At 36.3% G+C, this 23,483-nt stretch overlaps 1 protein-coding gene across 1 annotated transcript in view; it reads left to right on the forward strand.

Annotated features, from left to right (window-relative positions):
- Nucleotides 1-3,588: 3,588 nt before the first annotated feature.
- Csrnp3 (cysteine and serine rich nuclear protein 3) overlaps nucleotides 3,589-23,483 on the forward strand; it is a 168,373-nt gene continuing 148,478 nt past the window's right edge. Inside the window, exons 1-2 of the mRNA XM_020184534.2 lie at nucleotides 3,589-3,672; nucleotides 20,028-20,197. The gene's annotated coding sequence lies outside the window, so the exon portion shown is untranslated. The remainder of the gene's footprint in view (nucleotides 3,673-20,027; nucleotides 20,198-23,483) is intronic.

Raw genomic sequence — 23,483 nt, forward strand, 5'->3', positions numbered from 1 at the left:
CTTCATTTTCTTTGAGTCTATGCCTAAAAGAGGGATTGCTAGGTCATATGATAGTTTTATCTTTAATTCCTTAGAAATCTCCATACTATTTTCTATTTGCTATAACAATGTCCATTCTCACCAATAGGTCTGTTTTCTTCAACAACTTCAACACTTTTCACTGAGGTTTAGATGATAGTCATCTATTGTACTTTGGCTCTTTGATCCATCGGGCTCAAGGGCCCATGTGTTGAAGACTTGGCTCCAAGCCCATGTGGCTATTGGAATGTGGTGAAACTTTTAAGAGGTGGGATCTAGAGGAAGGAAGGTGATTGGGGCATGCCCTTCAAGGAGATTTTGAGAACCCAGGTGCTTCCTGTCTTCTGTTTTTGCTTTCCTGCATACATGAGGTGAACAGCTTCTTCTGTTGTGTGTTCCCACCATGATGTACTGCCTTACCACAGGCTCAAAAGCAATCATGGGCTGAAATCTCTCAAGCTATGAGTCAAACTTTTTTTTTGGGGGGGGGTGGTTCTGGGGATTAAACTCAGCCTTGCTAGGCAGGTGTTCTACCACTTGAGCCTTCCTCCAGCCCTTTTTAGCTCTAGTTAATTTTGGAATAGGGTCTCAGGTTTTTGCCTGGGCAGGCCTGGACTGTGATTCTTTAATTTATGCTTCCTACATAGCTATGATGACAGGTGCACACTACCATGCCCAGCTATTGGTTAAGATTGGGATCTTGCTAACCTTTTCCCTGGGCTGGCCTTCAACTGCAATCTTCCTGATCACTACCTCCCAAATAGCTGGGATTACAGGTATGAGAATCCACACTCTTCTATCTTCCCTCTCATTAAGTTGATTTATCTCAGGTATTTTGTCACAGTGATGGAAAGCTGATCAAAACACTATCCTAACAGTTGTGAGGCATATTTCACATAGGGGTTTTGATTTGCATTTCCCTGACGATTAAAGACATTGAATGCTGTGTCAAATGCTATTGGCTGTTTTTATGTCATCATTGAAGAAATGTCTATTTAGGTCTTTGCCCATTTTTACTCAGGTTGTTTTTCCACTATGAAGTTTTGCTGAAGTTTTTATAAATTTTACATGTTAACACTTCAGGTCATTCACACATTTTCATTGCTCTCACCATATCCCAGGTGTTGACAATTTCCAAATTAGGCCTATACCCCAGACCTATTCATGAGTTTAGTTGAGTATAAATGGAACCATCATCTCTAACCAGAAGAAATCTGGCTATAGTTTGTGTCCAGGGAACACATCTGTAGTTTCTATTTATAGAGGTAGTTGGCATCAAAATCACCTAAGGAACTTGCTAAAAATGCTAAATCACAAAGCCTTCAAATGCTGACTTAGTCTGGAAGGAGGCCCATGGATTTGCATTTTTAATAAGCCTTCTCCCAGTGATTCTGAGGCAGATGTCCCCAACCCCTACTTGCGGAAATGCTGCCTGTCTAGGGGTTCCTCCAGTTATTTCTAGCAATAGGACCATGCTGTCTTTCCCAACATTTTTCCCAATAGAGGGTTTATGGTATAGAAATCATGAATAGTTTAATCCTCTTCATAATCTCCAGCAAAACCTCCCTAATCTCCTCCAAATAACCATTCAAACTGAGTAAAGTCAGAATTTTTTTTTCCCCTGTGCTGTGGATTGAACTCAGGGCTTCATCTATGCCAGACAAACACTCTACCACTAAGTTCACTCTCAGCCCCAGTGCATTCTGTCTAAAGTCAGCTTCAGGTTACATCAAGGCCATTCCTTTCTAACAAATAGACACTAAGTCTTCCGTACGATTGTTCTTGGATTGCCTGGCCCTCACGCCTGGCACTCTTAGAAATACAGTATGAATACTTGCTTGCCACATGTCTTTCCCTTAGGTCTTGAGCAGGATAGATAGATGAGGAGACAGGGAAATTATATTTTAATCAATATTTAAAAGGCCAGACTCTGACATTGGAATATGGAGAACCAGAGCAGCTGACAGGGAGACAAAGAGGAACTACCTGCTTCAGCTTTCTTCTTTGAGATATTAAGGAGCTGCAAGGATCCTTGGATGGGTGAAGAAATAATCATATCTAGGAAAAGGAAGTTCTAAAGCATGTATTGTCTCTGATTTAGGGTGATTTGGGAGGGTGATCCCTCCTTGTCAGCCAGCTCAATCACCCAGACCCATTATTTTTGATCACGACTATTCTCTGAGCTTTTCACTGTAAAACTAAGAGTTGAGGACCACCATTTGGAGTCTTTGCTCCTATTTCTTGCATGCAGAACAGGAACTATTTCTCTCTCTTTTCCTCTCTCCCTGCCCCTTGTCTATACTTTATCCTGTTATACTAAAATAAATCCTTGCTAAAACTTTCACCTTGTGAGATTCTTTGTTGTGACACCTGGAAATGCTTTTCAGTGTTTGTGGCTCTCAAGGACCTGAGATTTTGTGTGGAAACTGGGAAGCTGTGGGAGCCCCCTCATCCATCCTCCAGTGACAGTCTTGTTCCAGTGAGGACACATTACTGATTTAAGAAATTGAATAGCAAAACCTGTGAACAGTTCAAGTAGATAGCACATACCTTTGTGGATGGAGATAACATCCATGGGTAAAAATGTAAATCCACTAATGTATGTCTTCCCAAGGAAACTCTTTTAGACCACTTCCACTAGAGGAACTCAGCTAACAGTGTTTTTAGTATAAAGGACACTGGTTTGTAATATGATTTTTAAAAATTAGCTTCCTTAAAGCTGCAGATGAATTTGCTTTGTTGTCTTACAAAATTCTATTCCGATGTTTTCCCAATTGTCCATTGATTCATATTATGCTTCTTAGTTGAGAAGTGAAATTATTTTGCCTGAGGTTGTTAAGAACAAAATCAGAGTTCAATCAGTCACTCTGAGACTTGGCAATGAGTGGCTGATCCTTTTTAATCTTCAGCAAGCTCCATTATTCATAAATTGGTGCTGGCAGTAAAGGAATCTGAAGTGATGCAAACCACAGAACTCCGAAATATTTGAATATTCTAATACTCAGGATGAATTTATTATAAATGCTAATCAGGCCCCAAAATCTGTTGTGAATGGGAACATTGCCTATCAGAGATTGTAGTGCAAACAGTGTAAGAAACCAATGCTTTGATTCATCTAATTTTATATCTTTGCAGATGTGATATTGATGATGTTCAGTCTCCCTCCTCTATCTACATCTCAGAATGGACAAAGAGCAGATAAATTTTTTTTTCACTGAAAAAAAAAATCAATGGGAGCTGAAAAAATAAGTAATTTACTTAGATTTTATCATGAGGTTTTGCTTTGATTTTTGATGGGCAAGGTATTGATTAATCCTAATTTCCTCAGTCCAAAGCAAGCCGTGTTCCTTCAGCTGAGGTCACCTGAAGACATTTTCCATAGTGTGGAGCTATTCTTTGAAATGTCTTTTCTCCCTCTTTTCTCTCCATATTCTTTTTGCTGCTGCCTTCCTCTCCCAGCTGCAGGGATTCGTCCTCTAAAAGAATGGGGGTGGGAGGGAACACGGAGGGGAAGCAGCAGGGAGCATGAGCGGGAGAATGCCAGGATCTGGCTTTTGTTATTGGTTGGGTGCTGCCTGATGGATGGACGAGGGCGGAGTGAACTTCTCTTCAGTGTGTTCTGACGGAGCCCAAGTGCAGAAACCATATTTACAGGTAAGAGCGAAACAAATATTTTAGAAATTAAAAAAAAGGAAAACAGAAAAGAAAATTCTGTTTTTCTTTAAAAGGTAATGCTTCTCAATTTTTATTGAAACGATTTTATATGATGGAAATTATTCCGGAGACATTTCCAGAAAGTGTCTCTCATTACTTGCGAGAGCCTTGCAGTGAGCTGTTCTTTCTCTCTGCAAAACCTTTAGCCGATTAAATAAAACAAATAAACAAAAAACCACCAGAGGCATGTCTCACCCTGCATAGCTCTCTAAGCAAGTGTTATTGAGGCAAAACCAATAGACAAAATAAGTCTTCGTGTGTCTTCTGTTTTGTTGTTTTTTGTTCTTTTTTGGGCTTGTGTTATTGGGAATCAAAGGAAGAATGAAAAAAGCTTGGTAAATTCCACAGGTCCTGAGAAAATGGAGCCTTCTCTGAATACACAAATACAAAATTCAGTGTGGTGTCCTTTTTTATTTACAATTCAGCAAATGGCTTTTAGAAACAATCGTTGCAGATTATAGAATCTTTTAGTTCTAATTTAGAATGAGTGATTTGTGTGCATTTAAACCTTTTACTTTAACCTACTCCTTTAGATAAATTTCATGTTTTTGAATAGCGGTATTATTTTAGTCCATAAATTTTAAGGTTATGTGATCATTAAAGAACCATCGATCTACACTTATTGACATGCATGGGTCCATTTTCATTTTAAGAGTACAGACACATAATTGTGGAGGGTTAAACATTTCTGCAAAAATTTACCAGTCTAACAGGCAAGTTTCATTGATAGGTTCATTTATCAATCAGAAACATCTAGATAAAAAGTCCATCCCACATTCATATTGCGGACAATATCCCCAAGGCAATGTCTCTTAATTTCTCTAAAGTTAAGATTTTACTTTATTAGTTGCTTATAACTCCTAATACTGTCTTTTATCTTCCCGTTGGGAAAATTTCTAAATATGTAGAATAAATAACAATAAAATCATGACAAATTATTTCAGTTCAAACCATTTCAATCTAAACTTATTTTAATGCATAATATAGATTATTTAAGGGTGAAGGGACCTCATTACAATTGAGCTTTTGAGAAATATTACAGACTTGAGCACATTGCAATTGACTAATACCTGTTGATCATAATAAAATCAAAGTCTAACTAATGATGAAAATAATTTGCCCATATGTAGTTTTCATATTTTTAAATGAATTATAAACTAATAAGGATGACTATATAATTTCTAAATAATTTTTTGGTCTTGTTTTGGCTTTTTTTGTTTGTTTGAATAAAGAGGAACATAACATTTCTGAGAAAGTAAAATAAGTGGGGAAGAAAAATTAATGAATATTGGGTAAAGAATATCTAAATTAATGAAAAACTACCCTAAACTTCCAAAATGTACTAAATATAGTTATCAATGTGTTTGCACACTTAAGTTTCCTATTGAGTTAGGCAAATATTTTTGCATGGTTTATGTGGAATCATTTCTTGATTTCAAAAATCATGACATAATACTGAAATTTTGCTATGTTTCTAATTACTGATGGATTTTTCTGATTTTGGTTTTTCAAATAAAGTAATAGTTGAAATTAACTGAATCCTCCTGGTTGGAATTTGAGGTAACATAAGACCATATATTGAGCTCCTGAAATGTACTAGATAAAATAAGTCAGTGCAGCTACATTTTTTTAGAAATTATAAATTCTGAGCAAAGCTACCTCTAGGAATGAAGGGGGATTGATGAAAATTAGAGAGCAGAGCTCCACATGGTTTTAAATTATTCCGTTTCCTTGGAAACCAGCTGCTGCAGATGCATTTTGCTTTCTTTGGCTAAAAATATCATCCTTTTAATAATCGCTAAGGGAAAGGTTCTGAATAAAAGCAGAGTATATTGTTGCTGCTTTTTATAATTTCCTTAATGGTTGACATACTTTGGATGAAAAGTAGATAAACCCTTTCTTAATCAGCATTTCCTATCAGCCTGGCAGACGTCTGCAAGTCTCATAAAAATGAGACAACTGTGGTAGCTTCTACTGCAGAGACTATAGGAAAAGAATGTGTGTGTGTGTGTGTGTGTGTGTGTGTGTGTGTGTGTGTGTGTGTGTGTGTAGGACTGGAGGCTAGAGACAAAAAAGCATGAAAGAAAACAGTTAAGAGGTTCCTGTCCAAGTGAAGGATGAAACAAGGCAAATGAAAGCCTTGTAAAGCTGCTCAGTAAGAGATGGCAAGGCAAAACCATTTGTTTTCCTTGGCTGCATACGTTTTTTAGATTTAGATGTAGTTTTTAATGGAGATCACTAGTAGGGTTTTGTTTCCTTCTGCACAATACTTTATTTCTTTTCTCTCTTCATGCTTGCAGTGATTAGTAATATACTGAATAAGACAATAAATTTAAAAATATTTTTAAATGTATTGGTAACTTGAACCATATAAAGAAAAGCTTAAGACATTTCTGTAGCTTACGACATATGATAGGAGGATTAAATGCACATTTTGGTGTACTTGAACAGGAAAATTTCAAACTCTTAATACCCAGGCCACATTTCACTAATTCACTTATTTCCTTACCTTTGAAATCCATCTACTAAATAAAAAAATTATGCATTCCAATAAGCTAAAGAAGTACTTGTTTTACTATTAAGGTAATTTGAATTTAATAATAATAGTTATACATGCACATATATACTTTTATGCTTTATTTGAAATATTTTGCTTTGTTTGAAAATATAACAATTTAGGTGGCTTTTCTCTTTTTTCTCTATTAAAAATCACAATTATCCTATTTTACTCTAGGCAATTTCTTAAAATATTTCATTGTGTGTGCTTTAAAACAGCACTGTCATCCCACACACGTTTTTCTCTCAATATTTATTTGTTGAGAGGAAAAGTCATTGTAAAGCTGTTTCAGCTTTCCTCTTACTGTTGCTATAATTCAAGAGGTTCCTAACTCTGTTTTTTCTCTGCCACTTGTTTAAATATTTTCAACATGTAATACCTTATTTTCCTAATGTTAACCTTGGTTTACTAGATTTAGTGTGAGCAATGTAGCAAAGTACCCCACACTTCAACCATGTGTTAAAATGTTTAATATCTCACTAGCACATTGTGTACAGTTAATTAATTTGGGATGTCAACACTTGTTTTTTCAGTAATTGTATTAAGTTTTTATCAGTTAACATGAGGAAAGTGAGTCACTGACAGCACTTTCTGCATAAACACAAGTGACATTAAAAAGCACTATCACAGCAACCAGAGGACTAGTATACATGGATTATGTGACCTGGACAACTAACCCTATTATCAGGCACAACCAACTATCAGTGTATTTCAAGTTCCTGAAAATGATGTGTTGTGTAGGCTTACTCTTACTTTAGATAACATAAAAATACAGTTGGTTAGTAGTATATGTTTACTGCTTGATGCTCCTTTATTTGGTAAAAGCAGCCTGCCAGAGTTATAGGGGAGTTTGCGTGGGCCTTTTTAAGTCTCGCAAAAAGTACAAAGGAAAATGAAATATTTAATAGTTTCCTATATATTATGGGTAAGCAACTTTACATTGACATTGGAAATATGCTAATTTGGCAAATAAACCCACATTGATGGAAATGGAGGTACAGGATTTACGAGAAATGGAAATAACATAAAGGTAAGAACGCTTAGATCAGATTTCATCATACATCGTGCTAGGCATTAAGGTAATGCAGGGCAATGAAAAAAAATCACATTTTCATCTGTGTTACAAGATATCATAACTAAAAAATATTATCGAACAGATGTTATTTTTGACTTAATATATTTTTAATACCTGATTGTGTAATATAAGGCTTATGCAATCATGGAAAGGGGGTTTGGTGTAAAGCAATGTTAATAATCCTTAATTACCAATTTTATAGATCAAGGAGCAAGGAAGGAGTTTTATTAAACTAATCACATCTCAATGAATTATTGGGCAGGTTAGTCAGTTGTTTAGGTCTCAGTCATAATTAACTAAATCAGTTGACTAAAAAGTTGTTAGATGTTCATGCTCTGAGAATATCAACTCAATACTACTTTTCAAAAATTCATTTTGAGATTATGGTGATATTTTTATGGTAGACAAATGTATTTTATTTCATAAGGAGTTTATGGAGAAAAAAGGAAACTAAAGAAAAGGCTGATGAATATTTCTTTAATTTATTCTCCAAAGACTCTTATAGCCAAGAAGAAAAATATTAAAATATTTTAATATTTTGTGTTATTATGTATTTTTAAATTATGCAGATTTTGACAAGTGTTAATGTCAATTCTCAGTATCACACTCTGACAAGGAAACCACTTTGACTTGAGATCAACTTCATGATAAATTTTAGCTTTGTGTTCAAAAGAGAAATAATGCTTTTACAATTTATTTCTCAAGAGCCTTTATATTTTAGATAGATCAAGAGTTTAATAATCCAAAGAACAACAAAGTGTAGTACATACAACACATTTATTTTTTCATATTCATGTATATATCAGTTAAAATGAGTTTTTTTAAAGAAAAAATACCAACAAAAGTAGTTTTTATGCATTTTTGTACATTTAAGCTATTTATAAAGCCTTCACTCATTTAATTTCATATAATACCTGTGCATATTTTAGTGTTGTATTATCCCCCATGGTCATAGGACTGGCCTATAGGTAATGGCTTTTCCTGGAGTTCTCATTTTACCTGGGAAGAAACTAAGGAACAGAGTATGATATTTTGGGGTGGGAAACTAAGCATTTCCACACACAAAATTACCATAGGCACAGGCTATGTTTTATTTGTATTAAATATAGAATATTTTACATTAAAGACTGGGTGAAAGCAAAGTAGATTTAAGGAGGGTTTGGAAGAAGATAAATAAGTGTAGTGTGGCCAGATGGTCTCTAATGCACAGCAAAGGGAATTTTAGTGTTGCACTGAATTCTCCACGTCAGACCTGCTTCTGGTATCCAGTGAATCTCATGGGTTTGAATTACCAACAGTGTCTCCTTAACTGTTGATCTTGCTGTCAAGGTCAAAATGTATTTCAGTTTTGTTTCCTGGCAAGTGTCAAAACAGTTAGTTGCTGTTATGTGGGTATATTGTGTAACACAACATATTTAATAAATGAAATGAATAATTTCCTACACAGGAGTCCCGTATGTATTTATAAAGACTTTCATTTCACTTTTTTTTTTTTTAAACCTCCGGGTTAGGCTAGCCATGAAAAGCAAGTATCTGCCATCATTTCCTTACATAGTATTCCTGGCTGTGATGGAATTACCATATTAAGGCAGAAAGGTTTGTTTTGGAAATGGTTTTCTGAAGTCAAAAAAAATCCTTGTTCAATTTAAACAAAATTTCCTTATTGTGGCTTATAAAATTAGCACTGACAATTTTAGACTGTGTACCCACTGTGGTATGTAAATAGGTAAGGGGCCCTGAGTGCACCCTCCCCTGGTGCCAGCTAAAGTCACTTATAGTTGAGTGTCAAATGGGAAACTGAGCTTGGGTACTTCATTATGACCTCAGGGCTTCGCTCTTGCTAGGAAGGTGATCTACCACTTGAGCCATCTCTGAGACAACTTCTTTTTTACTTCAGTTATTTTTCAGATAAGGTCTTGTGTTTTTGCCTGGGGCCAGCCTTGGACTGAAAACGTCTTACCTATGCCTCTTAAATAACTAGAATTACAGACATGTACCACCATGCCCACCTAATCTATCTTTAGAGGACCTTTCACAACATATAAGTGAAGCAAATGAGAGAAGGCCCTGTCCCAGCCTCTGCTACCTGCCATGGCTTCTTAGTGTGGTCATTACAACCTTTCTTTGACCATTCTGTAGTCTTTCACTTGATCATCTAAATTATAATTATTGATGGCAGGGGGTCTTTGTCTCCATAACAATACCTAATATAATGCCTGATATGTTGTATGTGTTCTAAATTGTTTTGCTGACTCAATAATTAAGTGAATAGTTTTGTCAGGTAGTCATCTATCCTATTTTCTGGCTTCCCAAAGACAGACACTCTTGTATTCTTAGACAGTCCTTTCCTTTCAGGTACTTGTCTATTAAGCTATTCAATGTGACAACATGTATGTCATATAAGTGTTGCAAAGTCAGGTAAAATTCTTGTATTGCAGATTTTTATTGTAGAAACCTCATTTGGGTTTTCCTACATTGACACAGGTTTCATCAGCATATATTCCCCATTTCATGCCTCTCTGCTTTGTTTTATTATAATATTACAGTCAGCCCTCCATATCAGTTGGTGCTATATCCACATACTCAAACAACTACAGGTCTAAAATATTTGGGGAAACAATTGCTTCCATACTGAGCATGCAGACTTTTTTCCTTGTCTCTGTTCTTTAAATAATATACTATAACAACTATTGAGATAGCATTTGCATTGTATTATGTGTTATATGTATTCTAAAGATCAACTGAGGTATACTGGAGGATATAAGACGATTATATGCAAATAGTATACGTCCGTGAATTTTAGTTTCCTGGGAGATATCTGGACTCAATCTCCTGTAGTATTAAGGAATGACAATTCTATTTCTGATACACACTCATACAGATAATTGTATATTAAATCAGTGGATTAATTGTAAGTTAATGTAATTAACCATAATTGTTATATTTAAATATTAGTGTTAATGTTGATGTAAGAAAATATACTAGTACATATTTAGCAGTCTCTTATACTCTAGGTCACCTACTTAAGCTAAAGATGTCCAGCAACAAGTGAAAATTGCTGAGACTGGGAATGTAGCTCATGGTAGAACACTTGCCCAGCTTGAATGAGGTCCCGTTTGATCCTCAGGACTAAAAAAAAGAAAGAAAAGAGAATGTCCAGCAACCTTTTATTCTTCCCTGCTTTCTGTTTCTTGGGTTCTGGTGAACGCTCCTAAACTGAAATGCCTGGGCAGTGGCAATGCTGGATTAGTCACAAAGAAATCAACTGTGTTTTCATAATGAGAATCAAAATGCCCGTTTTAGTAGGGCTTAACATGCCTCAAAGTAAAACTAAGGAGATAATATGGAACTAGTGGAAATCCTTTGATACAAATATCACCACAGCCAGGTAGAACTAACAAAAACCCAAACAATAACAAAACCAAAAAACCAAAGGGCCATACCCCAGTGAGTGGGAGAGTCTGAAGAGAAAGAATGATTGCCAGTGCCAATGTGCCACAAATTGTTCATTATATACTAGCTGGTATATAGCATATATACATTCTCCTTAGATAAGTGATTCAGCCAATCAGGCAGTATGCCTGCTTCTAGGAATGCATGCTCTGAGCTAATGGATATTGTGACAGACTTGGTTTTGGTTCTTTAGGCAGGGTTGGATAATCACTGACGGACTGCATAATGTCTTTTTTTCAATTAGACAGATAGGCCATCTTAACTGCCTTCGTTAAGTTAAGCTATCAGAGCCTCAGTTTCCCTATCTGTAAAGTTCAGGTATCTGTCTAGGCAATATTATAAAGATGGGTAGATGCATAGAGAACATTCTTCACTGCAGAAATTGGGACACAGTAAGTTGCTGTAAGCATTTGAGTTGTTATTGCTTGTCATCCTTTTCTTGTACACAGCCAAAAATAGAAAGACAAAAACAGTTCCCAAGGCTTTTGATGGAGCTAGTTTTCTGTTGTATCTGTTGTTTTGGACCTTTTCTTTTGAGACAGATTCATGCTATGTAGACCAGTCTAGCCTTGAATTTACGATCCTCGATCCTCTTTCCTCAACTCCTGAGTGCTGGGTTTACAGGCATTCTCCACCATCTCCCAGCTCCCCAGGGTTTTTAATGAGTTCCTAAGTATTATTTCTCTTTCATGGATAACAAAATAAAATTCTTCTTGATTGGGCATTTTTGCTGTTTTTTCATATTATGAGAATTTGGTTATTGGGCATCAGCTGGCAAATTTAGTATTACGTGAGACGGTGGAAATGTGAAAACAAATCTTAGAGTCACTGAAGAATAGTAATGGTATGATCTTCAGGATAGAAAAATGGAAACACATTTTCCAAGTTGGGACAGAGTTCTGAGAAATGTAATTGATTATTTCATAAAAAAACACAATATTATGAAGGTTTACCAGGAAAAAAGAAAGTGAAGTAACTTAGACAGTCACACACATACATAGAAACTCATCAATTTCTTTTTTCTTTTAAATACTGGGCTTTGAACCCAAGGCCTCATGCTTTTTATGCTGGCGTTTTATCACTTGAGCTACAGTCCCATCCCTTTTTAAAGTTCTAATTCAAAATATTCAAAGAAAACCAATTTTAGCTTAGGGATGGTGCATGCATGTCTGTAATTTCAGCACGTGGGAGGCTGGGTCAGGAGGTGACAAGTTTGAGGCCAGCCTGGGCTGTATAGCAAAACCCTGTCTCAAAAATTGCAAAAGAAGAACAGGGCTGGGCATGATGACACATGCCTGTAGTTCCAGTTACATGGGAGATACAGATGGGAGTATCACAGTATAAGCCTTCCCACAGACAAAGCAATACTCTTACTTGAAAAATAAACTAAAAAGGGCTGGAGGTGAGGCTCAAATGGTAGAGCAAGTGCAAGTCCTGAGGTTCAAACCCCAGTACTGAAAAAAAAATCTATAGTTAAGGAAAACTATGATGATTAAAATATATTCCCATGTGTGCAAATGCCTGGGTTTGAATTCTGACCTCTATGACCTTAGCCTTGTCACTTAACCTCTCTGCGTTTCATCTTTTATCTCCAAATGATGTTAATAATCATGATGCCCTACCTGATATGGGGATGATAGAGAAAAATGAGTGTGAACTGAAGTGTGGCTTAAGTGCTAGAGTTTACCACACAGAAAGAAGGCCTGAGTTCAAGCCCTACTACCACAAAAAAAAAAAAGAAAAAAAAAAGAAGAGAAGAAGAAGAAATGAAAGAAGGAAGGAAGGCTGAAAGGGAGTGGGGAATGGAGGGCAGGAGGAAGAGAGTGGGGGAGGGAGTGAGGGAGGAATGAAGTAAAGGAAGGAGTAAAGGAAGGAAGGAGGGAGAGGGAAAAAAGAAATGAGTGGATATATGTTGTACTTGGTTTCATTGCTGTGAAAGAAATTATCATAAGCTTATCAACTTAACCACATGCTCACACCACACGTGTAAAGCAGTAGAACAGTGCCTGATGCAAACGTGTTAACTATAATTATTATTATTTTGAATAGCTGACAAATTCACACACAGTGTTAAAAATAGTGATGCTAATAGTACTGGCAAAGGTGTGTGAAATCATCTCCCAGTGCATTACCAAAGAAATATAAATTGGCAGATGCACTCTGCAGCAAATTAGCTGCGCATTTAGAAAGCCCAGTACTTCCACCTCTAGGAATTCATCCGAAAGATGTAATCAGAAGTGTGAAAATATGAAAGAAAAATGTTAATTATAGTGTGATTTATAAGTGTTTCCTATCAAGTATTTCTTGAAAAGAAACGAAGCATATCCCTTTAGAGGTTTGGTTAATGATAACATAGTTATTTAATGAAGTACTATGTAACCTTGAACACACAACCAAAATAAAATAAAAAAACCCAAAAAACTATGGCTCTGGAAAATACAGAATAAGGAGGGGAAATTTTATGTTAGAAATGGAGAAATTACAAGTTATTATTGAATATGTCATATTGATCAAGTCACACTCCTTCCTGGAGTGTCAGATAGCCTTTTGGCAAGATCCAGTAACTTAATGAGGAAAAAGCTTTAACCTGACAGCCAGGCTTTTGGAAATTTCTTCTGGAGCACCAGCATCCTTCTTGGAGTGGGAGGTGAGCTTTTGGCAATACAGGGTCATTTGACAGGGAAAAGTCATGCCACCTACCAAAAAAAAACCAGGGACATCCTCAATGGGAAGACTTTGCATCACCTTCCTTAGTCTTATGTGCTGCTGTCATTTTTGCAAAGTCTCCATGTGCATGTACTGTATTTTGGTCCCGCACTGCTTCTTTATAGTTACCTGGCTAGAATTCACTCTCAGTCAAGATTTTAGAATACAAGTTTTATTTTGTTCAGCTATAAAGTAAAGCAGCTAGAATTTATAGTATGTTCCAATGGCAGAAGGTGTGGAAATAAACAATTTTTAGGAGAATACCTGCAGTCTGTATTCTAACACTATAAAATTATGACTTCATTAGCCCTGTTTTACAGGTGAGAAAATCAGACAGAGGAAATTAAATAACTTGTTCAAAAAATCCTAATTAGGAAATGGTTAAATCAGGGTTTGAAGCAAACTGGCTTTTCTCATTCCAGATTCCTGGTGGGTCCTGGGACTTTCTGTATTTAAAAAAAAAAAAAAAAATCCAGAAATTTTTAATGACTAGCCTGGGGTAAGTCTTGCTGCAGTACACATTACTGCTTCCCTGTACTTGAATATGAATTAGGAGTAACAGTGCAGATTGCTTTTTTTCCTAAGATTTTTTTTTTCAGCTCTAGCCTCTCAGATCTTACCTTTATATTTCACAGATACGCTTTTAATTGGAGGAATCAGATAGACCCACTAATTCAGATTAAAGCAATTATTTCTATTTTTCATTCAGCTCAAAGAGACAGGTCACAAACTCCATAATCTCTTAGTATCTTTCTGTAGAACCTAAAAGTAAGCTAGTTTTGTTTACCGCTTGCTCTTTTATCACTACATTCTTGATAAAAATCCATGCCCAGACCTACCTTTTGAATCACCAAACTGTCCTATGTCTCATTTAAGGATTTCTCTCTATCTTTCTCCATGTTCTAGTCACAACCCCCACCCCATATTTCCTGGACTGTTCAAGCTATATTAACCTTTATTCTATACTGTCTCTAACCATTTGTCCCCATTCTTTTGTGTGTGTATGTGTGTGTGTGTGTGTGTGTGTGTTTGTTGATGGGGATCAAATTTAGGCACGGTAAGCAAGCACTCTGCCACTAAACTATATCTCCAGCTCTGTCCCATTTTTAGGCTAGTTTTTGCTGTTTAACCCCAAGTAAGCAAACCAAACCCTTGATAGTACCCCAGCTATAAAAAAAAAAAAAGCAAGTGTCCTTGCAGGGAGTGGGAGATGGAGCAACAGGGAAATATAGATAAGGTTGTGGAGAGTTACTGTTCAAGACATTTGTTTGCGGTATTCAGGTGTCTTAGTCCATAGTCCCACAATCTCAATCATAGGATGTCTTACTCTATAAAGCCTGATAATCTCAAACATTTAAAGTTTGTGAAGAATTTCATCTAAATTCAAAACTTTACTATTTTTAGAAAATTAATTTCATTTGGAGAAAGGTAAGTGTACCCAATCATCATGGTAATTCTTCCCTCACAATGGCAAATTAAATTTTTACCTGTCTACTCTTTAAGAGATTTTTTCCTGAGTCTGTATCTAATCCATCCAGTTGCAACATCATTAGTCATTAATAACTTACAGTTTTCTGCTCTTACGTGCTAGTAATCTTCTTTACCATTTTAGTCTGTCATTTTAAATACTTTAATTCAAAATCTGATTATTCTGTGGCTTAGCCCAGTCAGGCTGTTATAACAAAACATCATAGACTCCGTGGCTTATAAACAACAGAAGTTCATTTCTCACATTCTGGAGGGTGGAAACCCAGGATCGGGACCCTGACAGATTCAGTGTCTGGCAAGGGCCTCTTACTACACAGTCATGTTTTTGCTGCAACTTCAGAGCAGAGTGTGAGGGATCTCTTCTTGAGGCTTTCAGAAGGACACTAACCTTCCCTCATGACCTAATTATCTCCCCAAAGTTCCATCTTCTAATACCATCACCTTGGGGTTAGGATTTCAAGATAAGAATTTTAGAGGAACACACGCATTCAGACCATAGCAGCTTATTTCATAAAGATGCAAATTGTAACTATTTTCCTGTTATGAGTACTAGTAAGAAAATAATTTTATATACTTCTCAAAAAGAATTATTATATATGGGATCCATAGGTTGACTTAAGAAACCTAAAAAGACATTATCTTTTTTGGAACTGGAAAACATGAGACTTTCTCTAATAGTTACATAGCAAGTATTATAATTTTTGATGATATTATAATTTTTTCTATAATTTAGAAAATGCAAATCAAGTTGTCTGTGTTCCTTTTGTTTGATTACAGTTTCATCCAGTCAGGTACTCTAAAAACTAGAATTCTGTATTGTAGGGTGAATTTTAGTTTGGGATTGTTTTATTTGACTGTGTGGATAGGACACACTCAACATGGGATGTACATAGTGATTGTTTTCTCCTGGAGGAGCTCTCCTTTCCTACCTCCATATTTGAAAGGAGTACTTTGTTAATCTCTCTTATAACTTACTTTCTCTTGTATGATCTTACTTTTGTTATAATGGAAGTAATTGTAAATGACAGTTTGGGTAATACAGCCAAAGCACACTGGAATCAGACTGATGAAAACAATAAAAATTAGTATCTCTCTCTCTCTCTTTTGCACTCTCTCTCTCTCTCTCTCACTGTATTGGGGTTTAAACTCAGGGCCTCACACACTTGCTAAGAAGGTCCTCTACCACTTGAACCACTCCACCAGTGACCTCCCTTTCCAACCTATTTTTTGTTTACTCACATATCTAACTGTACATTTCAATCTTTAGCTAATGACTCAACACATATTATTTACAAATATCTCATATCAGATAAAGAAATCAATTAAACACTTTCGTAGTGCAACCATTACAAATTGTTTCCTCTAACTAATAAACATAAGGTACAATATTTTAAAACTGTCCCCTGCAAATTTCAGTCTTTCCACACTTTTCTACAATATTTCTAAAACTTCCAAAAGTCACTTCATGACAATAGTCTCTCTGACTAAACAGAGATTACTTTAGGTGTTCAAAAGAGTTTTTAAGCAGGAGGCCACTTGGCTTTCAAACATAGTCAATTCAGAGCCCAAGACTTATAGTTCAAACAGTAGCAGGTAGTGGTTGGGTATTTGACATTTAAAAAATCTTGACTAAGCACTTGTAAGAGGATGATGGGTAAAGTAGTTATTAACTTTGTGCTTTCACTTTCCTATCTACAAATAAATCCCTGATAATATTAATAATAATAATAATAATAATGCCTTTTCTCTACCAAATTAAAAGAAGTGTTTCCTTAAAGTCATAGAGGAAAGCTTACTTTTTATTGCTGCAGAGTATCTGAATTGTTCTTCTTGAAATCTAGCAGGTAAGTAGTCTCCACCATCATTAAATAATAGGTCAATCTAGAGGCCAGATATGGTCTTAGATAAAATTAAGTCACCAAATTGCACTAGGAAGCACTTTCACCTCCTCTTCTTTTCTCAATCCTTTCTAAATTCCCCTGACCCCTCAAGAAAACTACTGACTTCTGCAGCTGTCTTAGTGATCATGTATTCTGACTTTAGCAACTCATCTGAGACACTATAATATTTTTCTTAATTCTAGACCACTTCCTTCTCCCATCATATCTATCTTTTCTTTATTATAAAACTTCTTTTTTTATGAAGTAAGATAATGAGCAGTCCTTTTAAAATATAAGCCACATCTTGTTACTCTAACACTTGAACTCTGTAGTGGCTTCTATCTCAATTAGAGAGATGGCTAAAGTCCTTAAGGGCTCTACACAATCTAGCCCCAGACATCTGTCTTACCATTCTTCCCCTCTGTAGGCCGTGTCACACACCATTCCTTTTTTCTGGACTGTTTTCCAGTCAGAAGTTCAAACTGCCAGCTCTCTTACCTTCTCCAAGTCTTCTCATTGTGGCATTAGCTCACTAATCAACTAAACACTGAATTTTTTTTTCTGTATAGCCAACCCTGTCATCATTACCTTATGTGACTGTTTCTTTCTCTCCATAGCACTTATCTCCATATGATTTCTTATAAACCTATTACTTCCCCAATAACTACCAGTACATCATTACAGAAAGAAATTTTTTTGATACATTGCTTCTTTACCTTTCCCCAGCATCTAAAATGGCCCTGATATATGAAAAAAGCTCAGTAGATGTCTCTAAACACAGGACAGACAAATATCTTCTACTCAAGGTATAAATTACCAATGAGGACACTCAAATTCCCCGAGAAAACAACAAACCAAACACCAGAAATAAGTCAGGTGTTCAGGGTTGAGGCTGGTAGGATGGAATAAGGTAAAGGCAGGTCTGTTGAAGGTCATGTGACAGCTGAGGCCATTGGAAAGCAAAGTACAGAAGCAGAGGAAGCCAGTTGGCACAGGGACCAAAAATGCTCCAAAGACATAATCACCAAGATTGAGACAGGACTTAAGATGAGTGAGAGGCAGAAGGTAGGGGGAAGTCCCAAAGTTACTTTTTTTTTTTTTTACAAGGGTCACTCTAGTCAGATATGAAGGCATAACATGAGTATGACCATGAACACAGAACATGAAGTAGAACTGCCATGCTGGGCTTTGATGGCTTCAGATCTCACCTCCTCTTGTTAAAATATATTGTATAGCTGTTTTTATAAAGGAATTTGGTTCCCCCAGTTGATGCATCTGTCATGAAAGACATTTCAGGGAGTGGGTTGAGTTGTTTTGATTCCTAGTCTGTTAATCCCTCCAGGTCACATATGTAAGTCATTCTTTGTTTATCTAATTTTGCTAGACAACAAAATTAACAAGGGAAAAGGATAGGCACTCTAAAACCAAATGGCATAAAGACTGCTTCTGAATAACAAACGGGGAATTGGCCAGATTACAATAGGTTAAACTGGGAAAGCATAGAGCCAAGATGGAGCCTTGCCCTTGAGCCAGGGCATGCATTTTTTCATTCTCACAGTTCATAGTACATGCAGTGGACCCTAGGTATCCATGGTTGCATGGTTTCAAAGAGACTGGCGTGGAAGAAAACCCACAAATGTTCAGGATGCATAGAGTTCAGTGCTGTAATACAGATGCTTGATTCGCTTTTCCAATAAAGCCCCTCCAATTTCTGCTAAAACATACTACCTTTCAGCAAATCTAAAATTTTCACTTTATCACTTAAATTCAGCACACAGTACATGACCTTTTGGCTTCAGAGAATTACCAAAAGATTCACCTTACTTTTTGGGTATCATTTGCTTTTAGGAAGGCGGATTTTCACAGAATTCAGACAGAGAAGCACAAAACAGATCACTCAAACAATTTAAACACAACTGACATTAACATGAGACTGTGAGCTCCTCGCATCAACTGAGCTGTGTCATGTGAGCATGGGAATTTAAGGCTTGCTTTAGAAAATTCTTTTGATTATTTATTTATTACCCTCCCCCCTCCTTTATTTAGTTTTGACTGTGCTTGGTTAAAACTGCAGTAATAAATCCAACCATAAATTGGGCTTACTGTATTACTTACTGTCTCCTTGATTGTGAGGCTGTTTATCATTGTTTATGGTATCATGCTCCTTTGAGAAAAGATGCATTTCTTGGTATCTTTGTTACTTATAGCAGTAGATGAAAGAAAAGACTTCATGATTTTATTACATCTGATGCTATTTATACCTTGAAGTTTCCTACCCATAGGAATTTTTGTTTGCAACCTCTGCTCACCTTGATTAACTGTTTCTCTGTAACTAGGAAGAAATTTACTCTAAGATGTTTGATTATTCATCTAATTTGAGATTAATGAAAAATTTTAAATGTATCACGCTACATCTGACTGGCTTTCACTGACTATCTTGATACAGAATGAAGAGGCTTAAATTAATGTTTTACCTAGTAAAAGATTTAGGGACTGTGATTTACCATGTATCAAATCTATTCAGCCAAACTCCTTGGCATAGGACTTGAGTATTCCCTGTAGCTCTGTTGAATTGACTGGAAACATGATAAGGCATCTAAATTCTGCAGGTCTAGCCATTCCTAGCAACCAATTTGATTTTTGATGGACGAAGAGTCCCAGGAAAGTAGATGCCTTTGTACCTGAGAAAAAAGAACTCCCTAGCAAGATAGACATGCCCTAATCAGTATGCTGTAGGCATTACAGCATGCAAGTGAATGATCTATTTCATTCTGAACTCTGGCTCTGCCAATGACAGTACATGGTTTACTAGAACAAATCAAATAAATATATTTGACTCCTGTTTTGACATTTCAAAATGCTGAACCGTATTTCCTTATGCAGCACTCTTACTGCACATTCTTAATTTTGACTTTTTCTTAGAAGACGCTCTTGCCAGGATGAGAATGAAAGTAAGAATGAATCAGGGTAGAATTGTTTCCAGTGCTTTCTGATAATACAGGAAGAATAGTTTCAGCAGAGATATGATAATATTTTATGGTGATTCAAAAAATCAGTCCCCAAAGACTTTAAGACCTTGACCATGCAGTCAGTGGTCAAATATTTCAATGCTCTGTTGCTCCCATTTCTGGTACAGGTACATGTGACAGCACTGCAGTTATGAGTGGAATTTTAAAGGGGAAGTTTGAAGCTGTTGACGGCTCCTCACCCTGCTTTTCTGTACAGGAATCAGATGATGACGTTTGTAGCTGTGACAGTGCTGGCTTGTTGATAGTGTCAATCCATCCACATCTAATCATTTTACTGGTGAGTATCTGAAGCTGAATTTCATGTTGTGCTCTAAATTAAAATGGATGGGCAATTCTTGGGAGCTTTTGCTTTATTCACTGGCTTATATTTGCTACCAAATTCTTCATTATACCTAATGTATTTGCAAATATGATTCTGGTTAATTAGACATCATCAGTTTACTTCTGTTCCTGTCTGGGGAATGAGTTCATGGGAGGCAGAATTGAGTCCAATTAGAAGTAAGCAGATAGCCACTGAAAATAGTATAACATGAATCTTCAGCTTTCTGAAATAGATCTATATTTTAGAAATTTTGGAAATTTGTTATATACAATACTGGCCAATGAATTGTGGAATAGTTGCAGTACAAGTGCCACACATTTACTTCCTAGGCAAGAAAATGATTTATTTTGTTTTGTTTTGTTTATGTGTAGTACTGAGAATTAAACCCAGGGCCTCACTTGAACACACACAAAACAAGGCCAAGTGATCTGTCACTGAGCCACAAGAAAATGATTTTTGTTTTCAAAAAGAATGCTGCTATGAAATCCAGATCCTGAAAGCTTGAAATTTTACAGCTTTTTTGGCTGCAGGTAAAACTGAGTTTCATGAACTAGAATAAGAGCAGCTTTCTTCACGTATAGACTTCTCCTAAGTAGTTAATATAAACAAAATCATTTAGCTTAGTACGATGCATTGTAATTTATAATTCTACCAATTTTCCAGTTGCATTCCTTGTTAAATTGTTTATTTTAATGTTTTTAAATAAGTGAACTTTTTTCTGTAACTCTTTGACTGCTCAATCCCAATCATTAAAGAAAGGGGAATCTCAAAGTTATTTTTTATAAGAGTTACCACACAAACCCAAACTAAAAAATATCAATGAAACCTCGTAACTTCACCTAACTCTCATAGGATGATAGGTATAAATTCCCTTTTAAAATTATATCCAATAAGTAAATGTAAATTTATTCAACACAAGGAAGTGTAATTTAAGAAATGCTATTTTCACAATAGTTTCTCTTTTTTTTCCCCATCCTTATTGTTTTCTGGGGCATTTGCATTTGGGGGTTTTAAACTCACCAAAATATCATTTTTTAATTTATATATTGTATGGCCACTAAAGCTCCATTTTTATCATTCTTCCCTCATAAGTCAAAGTTTTATTTCGTACTCATGGATTCTCCATCATTGTTAGAAAAATTTAGGATTCAAAATAGGTAAAATTTTGTAAGAAATTTTCGCCTTTGTGTTTTTTATTTCTTGACTAAACTAGAACTTTAAATGAACTTGTAGAAAGTGTAAAAAATGAGTAGGAGATAAAAGAACTCTTCTTGGATGGGAGAAGATAATAGTTGTTGTGAGAACAAGATTCTTCAGTTACATGAAATTATTGTCAGACAGTAGATTTTTCTTTTTTCTTTTTGGTGTGTGTGGGGATGATTTTTCTTGAGACTTACTTTTATCCTTTCCACACACTCCTCTAAGTGTCTGTAACCTTGTGGAAGACAATGACACTGGCTTTTATATGTTGCTTTCACCCAGGGTGCCTAGAAGACTATAGAGCATTTCATGATGTTTAGCTGTTTTTATTGACTGAATGGATTAATTTCAGATAGTTCTTAAGAGCTGGAAAGAATGAGTCCACTGGATGTTTTTATCCTTAGAAAAGCAATAGTACAGATTTAATTTGAAGACCCTGGGGAGCACTCCAACAGTACCCTCTCTGAGTACTGAAGAGTCTTCTTTTCCAAGTCTGTAGCACTGCAGGAGCTGCCTCGCATTTCTCAATCCCTTTTCCCTTTAACCGCTCCTGAAAGTAACCACCCATCAAAGACCCTCTTTCTTTGAGGTATCACCTCATCTAGTAGTACAGTGCAGTATTTTTCACACTACTGTGATTTAAAAAAAAAAGTCTCCAGCATGCTTTCAAACTCCTTAGTATCTCGCCTCTCCTAAAATTACAAATTGGTTCTCTCATGGAAAAATCAATTGCAGAACTTCTCTATGCAAGACAGCTATCGATTGCAATAGCTTGTGAGTTCACAAAGTATCTATAATGTCCATTTAAACACCATCAGGTCTCACAATTGTGGCTCAAGATGATTTCTATATGAAAGCAATGTTCTGCTGTTTTAAAGGGGTTAGAAAAATTATAGGTCGGGCAGTTGTTCTGAGCACTTGAAAAGTTCCATTGAAGGATAAAAATTCTAGTGCAGAGAGGTTTTATTTTTTAAAATCTACTTTGATATGTGGTCAAAACTGTCTTGTTTCATCACCCATTGTTATGTCTATAGAGAAGACATATCTTCTGCATTCAGAGGAAAAATCTTAGGCAACTCCACACTTCGATGAGTTTTTTCCAGCAGTGCTGTTAATGTGTTTTTCTTTGTGAATTTTCCAGAGTTCAAGGGAGACATTTGCTGATACTCCTCCAAAAGGGAAAGGTGATATGCATCCTTAGGCAACTTGTAATCATGTGATCTGGAGATAAACACTGGGAGGAAGGGTAAAGATGAGAGGGCAAATGTGACTTGCAGAGGCCCTTCTGTACTGGGGCTTCTCTTAGCCTAATCTCAAATGTAAAACCTTATTAGTACTTTTGTAAGTTTGGGCAAATAGAAGAAGAAAACCCACATTAACTTCTTGAGAGCTTGTTTGGAAGCTCTAGTGGGGAAATGCAGCTACTCGTACACTCTACTAAGAAATGGTCCTCCTTCATCGGGAATGGTGAATGGTGGTCCTCTTCCAAGGAGTGTGCGACTTGGGGAGGGACACACATGGAGCAATGAGGGAGGAAGGGAACTCCCAGCTAACCAGCCAGATACACCAAGTCAACCCTGGCAATCATTGGGGTGACAGATTTCACAGCCAAATTGTCCTCATGTCCCCATGTTAGCTTCTTTAAGAGGATCTAAGTAATAGGGTAAGACAAAACCAACAGTGGAGTCAAATCTTATTTTTAATTCAATGGATGTTGGAATTAGCAGGGCTTTTGAGAGCATCTAGTCTGACTTATTTTACAGATGTGGAGACTAAGGCCCAGGGAGAGTACCTTGACAACAATCAAAATGTGAGCTATGGTGGAGGACTTTCATGTTGCTCTCTAGAGTCTAACTCTGCTCCACCATGCAGCTCTCTGATGCTGACTACTAAGTTGAGAGACCCAAATCATCAATTGAAAAACATGACTGTATCCTTTATGCCATCTCCTCTTAGGAACAGAATGAGTATATCTTTTGATGAAAGTAAATGCCCTTTTTTGTTGTTGTGCATTTGATTTCTGGCAGAAGTTCTAGCATGT

Source organism: Castor canadensis, chromosome 4 (genome assembly GCF_047511655.1).
Source record: "Castor canadensis chromosome 4, mCasCan1.hap1v2, whole genome shotgun sequence".
Taxonomy (NCBI): domain Eukaryota; kingdom Metazoa; phylum Chordata; class Mammalia; order Rodentia; family Castoridae; genus Castor; species Castor canadensis.